Raw genomic sequence first — 10,038 nt, 5'->3', positions numbered from 1 at the left:
TCATTCCTCATACTGGCTTTAATACCAAATTGCTGCAGGATGCCCATTTCTTCAAATGTTTTAGATTCTTTTGGGAAAGGTGGAAAGGAGAGAAAAAAATAGCTTTTTATTCATTTAGAAAGTGGTGAGATGTGGCTATAGTTCAGATCAAAAAGCTGTGTCAGCAATACACTAAGCACATAACACAGAGCACTAGTGTAGCGATGAAAAAGATGCAAGCAGATATCGAGTCTTTAAAATTGATGATTAAAGGTTACCTATAAAACCTGCTGGATTGTGGCTCTCCAGGACCAGGGTTGGCCAGCCCTGGGCTACAGCAACAGGCTGGTTGAAGACCTGAAAACGAAGAAAAAGAGATGAGCTGGTCTGTTGGACACACAAGTACAGGGGCCACTGGTACGGTCAAGATTTCCGAATCTTGCTCAGATGGATGCATCAACAAAACATTTCTTTGCTCTTGAAAAGAAAACAGCTCAAGGGTAAACCGTTCCGTTGTCTGCAGACAGTGACTGGGCAATTGTTATGTGAGCCTGGGCAGATCCGGAGGTGCGCAGTGGATTTCTTTTCAGAATTGTTCACAGCGGAGGGGGTGGATGAGTCTGAGGAGGCACAGCGTTATCCTCAAGGAGCTGACTCAGGTTCGAGAAGATGAGAAAGAGCAGCTTGAGGGAGAGCTGACATTGCAGGAGCTGTCTGAGGCTCTGGCTGGGCTGAATACTTGAAAAAGGCACCAGGCCTTGACCACTCAATTTTACAAAATGTTGACATTACTGCCAAAAACAGGAGGCCCGTGTAACTTTAAGAACTGGCGCCCCGTCAGTCTCATCTGTTCAGATGACAAGATTTTAGCTAAGGCCTTGTCAATCAGTTTGTGTTCGGTCATTTATTTTATTGTACAGCCCGAGCAAACGTACTGTGTGTCCAATAGGTCAATTTTTGACAATATCTTTTTAGTTCAAGATCTTTTAGACGCTTCCAGACTTTTAATGCAGGTCTTATTTCCATGGATCAGGAAAAAGCATTTGATAGAGTAGACCATAAATATCTATTTAGAGTGGTGAAGGCATTTGGCTTTGATCCCAGTTTTCAGGGACGCATTCAGTTGCTTTATAGCAATGTGTTTAGTGTGTTGAAACTCAATGGTGTGCTTAGCTCTCCTTTTTCAGTGCAGAGGGGTATCCGTCAGGGCTGCCCCCTGTCTGGAACGCTGTACCCTCTTTCTATTGAACCCTTTGTGAATAAATTACACACTTTACAAACTGGTTTGTCTATTCCAGGTGCGTCTATGGAACCTGTGAAACTGACGGCCTACTGTGACAGAGAGCGAATGAATCCTAGTCAATAATCTCCCTCCTGACCTGTGGGGGCGCTGTGTAACAGGAACAGAGTTCATTCCAGGGTCAGCCGGAAGCCAGCCAGCCAGGAAGGGGGCGGAGTCACAATGCCCTAAAGCGGTATGCAATGTGTCAGTCATGGATTGGAGGAGACGTGACTGGACTAGCTATCGCAAGGGGGCGTGACTAAGGGTATAATTGGGGATGTGACGATGTAATCTGTTCCTTTGATGTGGTTATGAGAATGACCAATAAAGGAAACGGACTGTGCAAAGAGTATCGTGAGAGTTAAGTGTTTTGTTTCTTTATGGAAACTAACTGTCCGTGTTTGTCACTGCTAGACGGCTAAAGCGAACCGGGAGCTGTCACTACAGGCCAGCATCAAGCCCAGACTACACTGCACGACTGTCACTGTGATTACCTTTCACCGCACCTGCACTCAGAGCACTCACTGTCGGGAGAAGCGCCTGTGTTGTGTGTTTTTCTTTGCATTATTATTGCAAGACTGAACCCTGTGGTTTATACGCTGGAAATACATTGTTGTGTAGAGCCAGCATTATTATTTAACGGTCTCAAGCAGAAAAGAGAAAATAAAGAACTGTTTTGAACTGTGAACTTTGCATCTGTCGTTGTTGAGACCTGCATCACCTGTACACCTGCGCACTGCAAACTACACGATCACACTTATACAGATGATATCACAGCGACTGTGACAAACACTCAGGACGTGTTAAATGACTGCCAACGAAAGGGTTTCCTCTTCAAAAGTAAACTGGGCCAAAAGCAATGCTTTCTTAAAGAAGCCTGCAGTGGAATTGGCAAGTTTTTAAACATCTGGGTGTTTGTTTTTCGGAGGAGAGGGGGTGGCAAAGGAAAACTGGAGTGGGGCTATTGAACAGGTAAAAGGAAGGCTGCAGAGCAGGAGCTGGCTAATCAACAGCCTGTCACGTCAAAGCTCAGGTGTGTCGACCCCCCCACCGTCGCTGGTAAAGGAGATCCAAAGACCTAGCAGGTTTTCTGGGACGGTATTCACTGGGTTAGTGTCAGGATGTGGGGGGTGATGTGGTGTAGGTGCAGTCCAAACAAACAAAAGGTCTCAAAATACGTTTTTAACCCACAGGGCCTTTTGGGTGACGTGCGGGTCGGGGTGGTGAGGTAGGGTTGGGTGGCGTGCGGGTCGGGGTGGTGAGGTAGGGTTGGGTGACGTGCGGGTCGGGGTGGGGAGGTAGGGTTGGGTGGCGTGCGGGTCGGGGTGGTGAGGTAGGGTTGGGTGGCGTGCGGGTCGGGGTGGTGAGGTAGGGTTGGGTGGCGTGCGTGACGGGGTGGTGAGGTAGGGTTGGGTGACGTGCGGGTCGGGGTGGTGAGGTAGGGTTGGGTGGCGTGCGGGTCGGGGTGGTGAGGTAGGGTTGGGTGACGTGCGGGTCGGGGTGGTGAGGTAGGGTTGGGTGGCGTGCGGGTCGGGGTGGTGAGGTAGGGTTGGGTGACGTGCGGGTCGGGGTGGTGAGGTAGGGTTAGGTGACTTGCGGGTCAGGGTGGTGAGGTAGGGTTGGGTGGCGTGCGGGTCGGGGTGGTGAGGTAGGGTTGGGTGGCGTGCGGGTCGGGGTGGTGAGGTAGGGTTGGGTGGCGTGCGGGTCGGGGTGGTGAGGTAGGGTTGGGTGACGTGCGGGTCGGGGTGGTGAGGTAGGGTTGGGTGGCGTGCGGGTCGGGGTGGTGAGGTAGGGTTGGGTGACGCGCTGGTCGGGGTGGTGAGGTAGGGTCGGGTGACGCGCGGGTCGGGGTGGTGAGGTAGGGTTGGGTGACGTGCGGGTCGGGGTGGGGAGGTAGGGTTGGGTGACGTGCGGGTCGGGGTGGTGAGGTAGGGTTGGGTGGCGTGCGGGTCGGGGTGGTGAGGTAGGGTTGGGTGGCGTGCGGGTCGGGGTGGTGAGGTAGGGTTGGGTGACGTGCGGGTCGGGGTGGTGAGGTAGGGTTGGGTGACGTGCGGGTCGGGGTGGTGAGGTAGGGTTGGGTGGCGTGCGGGTCGGGGTGGTGAGGTAGGGTTGGGTGACGTGCGGGTCGGGGTGGGGAGGTAGGGTTGGGTGGCGTGCTGGTCGGGGTGGGGAGGTAGGGTTGGGTGACGTGTGGGTCGGGGTGGTGAGGTAGGGTTGGGTGACGTGTGGGTCGGGGTGGTGAGGTAGGGTTGGGTGACGTGCGGGTCGGGGTGGTGAGGTAGGGTTGGGTGGCGTGCGGGTCGGGATGGTGAGGTAGGGTTGGGTGGCGTGCGGGTCGGGGTGGTGAGGTAGGGTTGGGTGACGTGCGGGTCGGGGTGGTGAGGTAGGGTTGGGTGACGTGCGGGTCGGGGTGGTGAGGTAGGGTTGGGTGACGTGCGGGTCGGGGTGGTGAGGTAGGGTTGGGTGGCGTGCGGGTCGGGGTGGTGAGGTAGGGTTGGGTGACGTGCGGGTCGGGGTGGTGAGGTAGGGTTGGGTGGCGTGCGGGTCGGGATGGTGAGGTAGGGTTGGGTGACGTGCGGGTCGGGATGGTGAGGTAGGGTTGGGTGACGCGCGGGTCGGGGTGGGGAGGTAGGGTTGGGTGACGTGCGGGTCGGGGTGGTGAGGTAGGGTTGGGTGACGTGCGGGTCGGGATGGTGAGGTAGGGTTGGGTGACGCGCGGGTCGGGGTGGTGAGGTAGGGTTGGGTGGCGTGCGGGTCGGGGTGGTGAGGTAGGGTTGGGTGACGTGCGGGTCGGGGTGGTGAGGTAGGGTTGGGTGGCGTGCGGGTCGGGGTGGTGAGGTAGGGTTGGGTGACGTGCGGGTCGGGGTGGTGAGGTAGGGTTGGGTGGCGTGCGGGTCGGGGTGGTGAGGTAGGGTTGGGTGACGTGTGGGTCGGGGTGGTGAGGTAGGGTTGGGTGACGTGCGGGTCGGGGTGGTGAGGTAGGGTTGGGTGGCGTGCGGGTCGGGGTGGTGAGGTAGGGTTGGGTGACGTGCGGGTCGGGGTGGTGAGGTAGGGTTGGGTGACGTGCGGGTCGGGGTGGTGAGGTAGGGTTGGGTGGCGCGCGGGTCGGGGTGGTGAGGTAGGGTTGGGTGACGTGCTGGTCGGGGGGGTGAGGTAGGGTTGGGTGGCGTGCGGGTCGGGGTGGGGAGGTAGGGTTGGGTGACGTGCGGGTCGGGGGGGTGAGGTAGGGTTGGGTGGCGTGCGGGTCGGGGTGGTGAGGTAGGGTTGGGTGACGTGCGGGTCGGGGTGGTGAGGTAGGGTTGGGTGACGTGCGGGTCGGGGTGGTGAGGTAGGGTTGGGTGGCGTGCGGGTCGGGGTGGTGAGGTAGGGTTGGGTGACGTGCGGGTCGGGGGGGTGAGGTAGGGTTGGGTGACGTGCGGGTCGGGGGGGTGAGGTAGGGTTGGGTGGCGTGCGGGTCGGGGTGGTGAGGTAGGGTTGGGTGACGTGCGGGTCGGGGTGGGGAGGTAGGGTTGGGTGGCGTGCGGGTCGGGGTGGTGAGGTAGGGTTGGGTGACGTGCGGGTCGGGGTGGGGAGGTAGGGTTGGGTGACGTGCGGGTCGGGGTGGTGAGGTAGGGTTGGGTGGCGTGCGGGTCGGGGTGGGGAGGTAGGGTTGGGTGACGTGCGGGTCGGGGTGGGGAGGTAGGGTTGGGTGACGTGCGGGTCGGGGTGGTGAGGTAGGGTTGGGTGACGTGCGGGTCGGGGTGGTGAGGTAGGGTTGGGTGGCGTGCGGGTCGGGGTGGTGAGGTAGGGTTGGGTGGCGTGCGGGTCGGGGTGGGGAGGTAGGGTTGGGTGGCGTGCGGGTCGGGGTGGTGAGGTAGGGTTGGGTGACGTGCGGGTCGGGGTGGGGAGGTAGGGTTGGGTGGCGTGCGGGTCGGGGTGGTGAGGTAGGGTTGGGTGACGTGCGTGACGGGGTGGTGAGGTAGGGTTGGGTGAAGTGCCTCTTGGTTCCAGCTGCAGTGGTTGTCCGTGTATTTCAGTTCCAGCTCCAAGGGCTCCCGCTGCCATCTGTGTACAAGGGATAAGAGAACAGCTTCCAGCCAGTTACGCACCAACCTCCCAAAGGACAAGAGAGATATTCAGCAAAACTGTGTTCCCTAAATACTACCAGACTCCTCCCTGTGATCAGCGTGTCACAGCCTCCAGTCCAATCGCTGCAAACAACACAGCTGACCACAGTAAAGAAATCCGGGTTCTCCACAGATTTGCCCCTACGGTGACCTTTGAACCGGTACATCTCCTGTTGGGGATACCTCTAGCCTTGCCTAGCGCCCTCTCAGGTCGGGAGGGAGATTTGCAGCTCAGATTCATTTTCTCCCTGTCACAGTCAGACAGAGTGTGCTGTACCTGCCTGTACAGGAGGGTGGGCAGGGCTTGATGGATGTGTATAGCAGGGTTGTAGCATTTAGACACCAGTCTCTGCAGAGGCTGCTGTTTGCCCCTGAGTCTCTCACTGGTGTTTAGCTTCCTTCATAAGGTGGAGAATCTGCACTTTGACAGACAGATGTTTTTAATGAACACTGAAAAGCTCAACCTGCCAGTTTTACCTGGTTTTTATAAGTTGGTGCTGATTGCATGGAGGTGGCTTAGGATCCAGCGAGATTTTAGCAAGGCGGTTTTTAGAGGAACCGCTGGTATATATTCAGGCTTTGACCTGTCTAATTTTAGAATCGTTTTATACAAATTTGAATGTCTAGAGGAGTCGTCAAAATTTGGACAGGCGAGTCTGGAAAAGCCCTGAGTTCCTGTCGGATCAGTTGGGGGGGGGGGGGGGGGTCCATGAGATTTATCGATGTGTTTTTAATGCAGCTGTCAGGAGAGGGTCTGGCTGTACCGAAATCATTCTTGACAGGTCAGAGCCCCCAGGGTTTGAGTTACAGGCTAGACCAGCTGTAGAGCAGAGCCCAGGGAAGCTTTTACAGTTTGGGGACAACTATACCATACACTCCAGTGCAAATGACAAGTAAGAACTATACAGACTGTGTGTGAAAATGAAACACTTTAAAAACATCAAGTTGGTGTGAAAGGTTAAACACAGACGAGACCATTGTTCCAGCCTGGAGGGCTCTGCATAAGCCAGCGCTGCACAAGCAAGCAGGAGACTTACAGTGGAGAGTGTTACACACTAGCTCGTTCCTTACAATTATCCAACAAAGGGTTTTCTGATAAGTGTATTTTCTGCAGTAGCAGAGAAACCATATTCCATTGTGATTTGCACTGTTCAAGGCTACTGCCTCTCAAGGTTTTTAAAGCAACAGTTCACTGGTCTGCAGTTAACTTTTTCTCAGTCTGTCTTTATATTTGGGGTTATGTCCTGCAAAGGTAAGAACTATAGAGTGTAGCTGGCCAGTTTCCTACATTACCAAAGAGCCGGAAAAACCGGGAGAGAGGGGTGCTGACAGGGGATGTGGTGCTGGTGTTTAACATTACTTGTACTGTAACACTTGAAATGTATTTGCTTACGATTGTAAGTCGCCCTGGATAAGGGCGTCTGCTAAGAAATAATAATAATAATAATAATAATAATAATAATAATAATAATAATAATAATAATAATAATAACATGCTGGTGTTGTCTCGAGTCAGACTCCTATTATAGACTGGTGCACCAATTAAAAATGCTTCAGAGGGTATATATATTGTAAGATAGCAGGGAGGGGGTTAATATCCTCCCTGCATGGGTTTGATTTAATTGTTTAATTTAATTGGTTTATTGTTTTGTTAATTGTTGTATTAGTGATTATCCCCTGCACCTGGTGATTATTGTAAATTAGAGCCAGGAGCAGGGTATAACAGGAAAGCAGCCAGTCTGTTCTGGGCTGCTGTGTGGAGAGCCCGCTGGTTAGTGTGCATAAGAGTATCAGAAGAATGGTAGTGTAAAGCCTTTTTGTGTTGGTTGTTTAAAAACAGTTAAGAAGATAAGAACATAAGAAAGTTTCCAAACGAGAGGAGGCCTGTGGCAATGTGCTCCGCCCCTGTGTGCATGTGTGTGTTAAGTGTTGTATGTTGCGTGTGTTAATGTTGGTGTATAGGCATTGGTACACGGGATATAAACGGGTCTGTGTTTCACGCGTATTTAAAAAGGTATAATTGTATTTAGGCACGGGGATTGCACATCACTGCACGTGCATTTAAAGTAAGTAATATGCGTGCACGAGGTTGCACATAATTAATTCACGTGCTGGGATTCAAGTGAATAATTAATTAGTAATTGAATCCCAGCACAACAGTATAAATAGATGCACATTTCATTCACTCGGGGTTGGGTGTTCGTGAGTGGAGAACGGGTGAGAGAGAAGGAGAAATAAAAGCTAAAGTAAAGAATAACAATTGCTACAGCGTGCTGGAAGTGCCAGCACGGTACTTGTTTAAACGTTCGTCCGCTTGTTTTGTGTGTTAGTGCGTTTTGTTTATATATTTATTTTGGCGTAAGTGCCGTGTCCTGTTTTGTGTTTAAAACCTTTTTATTTTGCAATAAACCTTCTGAACGCTACCATTGCGTCTCAGTTTCACTCACCACTACTGTCTGTCTGTGTTTCTTCCAGGTCTGACGTGTCACCACTCAGCCAGCCTTGTGACAAGGCCCCATTCAGCCCATCTTGCTCATTTGGTTGTTAGTAGCTTATTGATCCCAGAATCTCATCAAGCAGCTTCTTGAAGGATCCCAGGGTGTCAGCTTCAACAACATTACTGGGGAGTTGGTTCCAGACCCTCACAATTCTCTGTGTAAAAAAGTGCCTCCTGTTTTCTGTTCTGAATGCCCCTTTATCTAATTTGTGACCCCTGGTCCTTGTTTCTTTTTTCAGGTCAAAGAAGTCCCCTGGGTTGACATTGTCTATACCTTTTAGGATTTTGAATGTTTGAATCAGATCACTACGTAGTCTTCTTTGTTCAAGACTGAATAGATTCAATTCTTTTAGCCTGTCTGCATACGACATGCCTTTTAAACCCGGGATAATTCTGGTTGCTATTCTTTGCACTCTTTCTAGAGCAGCAATATCCTTTTTGTAACGAGGTGACCAGAACTGAACACAATATTCTAGGTGAGGTCTTCCTAATGCATTGTAAAGTTTTAACATTACTTCCCTTGATTTAAATTCAACACTTCTCACAATATATCCGAGCATCTTGTTGGCCTTTTTTATAGCTTCCCCACATTGTCTAGATGAAGACATTTCTGAGTCAACATAAACTCCTAGGTCTTTTTCATAGTTCCCTTCTTCAATTTCACTATCTCCCATATGATATTTATAATGCACATTCTTATTGCCCGCATGCAGTACCTTACACTTTTCTCTATTAGTTTAGCTGTCCCGTTTGTTCGTTTAGGTTCCTGTGCTGTGTTTTAGTTTAGTGTTTGTTTTGTTTATTTTGTTTTTGTCTATTAAAAAAAAATAGTGGAAGAGCGTTTTAAAAACCTCCATTTCAGGATGCTCCCGAGTGGCGCATCCAGTAAAAGCACTCACTAGAGTGCAGGATGCACCCTATAGTCTGGACGTCGCGAGTTCGAGTCCAGGCTATTCCTTTGCTGACCGAGGACGGGAGCTCCCAGGGGGGCGGTGCTCAATTGGGCGAGCGTCGCCCGGGGGAGGGAGGGTTTAGTTCGGCCAGGGTGTCCTCGGCTCACCGCACACCAGCGACCCCTGTGGTCAGGCCGGGCGTCTGCGGGCTTGCCTGTAAGCTGCCCAGAACTGCGTTGTCCTCCGACGCTGTAGCTCTGAGACGGCTGCACGGTGAGTCTGCAGCGTGTAAAGAAGCGGGCGGCTGACGGCACACGCTTCGGAGGACAGCGTGGGTTCATCTTCACCCCTCACGAGTCAGCACAGGGGTGGTAGCGGTGAGCTGAGCCTAAAAAATAATTGGGCATTCCAAATTGGGAAAAATTATACAAATAATGTTACCGACAGGGGGAGCTATAATGCACCCTGGAGGTAACAATAGTCTTCCTTAGGGGTATTGCTTACGATTGTAAGTCGCCCTGGATAAGGGCGTCTGCTAAGAAATAAATAATAATAATAATAATAATATTTCATTTTCCACTATGGCTGAGTCTCAGTACATATTTCATAAATGAATCAGTCAAGAAAATAAGTGAGGCAAGGTTGGGTAGTAAATACAGCTTTATATATTTGCTTACATCTAGCCGAGACAGCATAAGTAAATAACAGAAAATGTTTTGGAAGCTCAGTTATCAGTTTTTTTGGCACACAGCTCTCCGTCTGGTTTGCTGGCTGCTGCATAATCCTGTTTAAATCCTGGCCGTCCTATTCGTTTACATCGTTGAGTTGAATTTGTTTGAATTTCAGAAAGTCAGTAAACAGTGCCAGTGACATTTCAATCACCGTTTCAGTGTTTGGAGCATCTTTATTTTGTAGAATGTTCTGTTTCTTCACATTCAGCCGTTTCCTCTTGTTGGGAGGAGTGGAGATGAAAGGAGTTCCTTTGAAAGGGGGCGGGACTGACAGTGATGTGAACCAATCACGTGACAGAGGGAGACTAGAGCCCTGTGGTGTAAGGATGTTAGGGCAATAATTCAATCTATTTTTGCTCCTATGATGAGGTTCTAACCAATCACATGCCAGGATTTCTAACCACTGATTCATATATATATGGCAGCAGTGTGGAGTAGTGGTTAGGGCTCTGGACTCTTGACCGGAGGGTTGTGGGTTCAATCCCAGGTGGGGGACGCTGCTGCTGTACCCTTGAGCAAGGTGCTTTACCTAGATTGCTCCAGTAAAAAC

This window comes from Acipenser ruthenus, chromosome 54, assembly GCF_902713425.1.
Source record: "Acipenser ruthenus chromosome 54, fAciRut3.2 maternal haplotype, whole genome shotgun sequence".
Lineage (NCBI taxonomy): Eukaryota > Metazoa > Chordata > Actinopteri > Acipenseriformes > Acipenseridae > Acipenser > Acipenser ruthenus.
The sequence above is the reverse complement of the archived record's forward strand: the minus strand, read 5'-3'. Positions refer to the sequence as shown.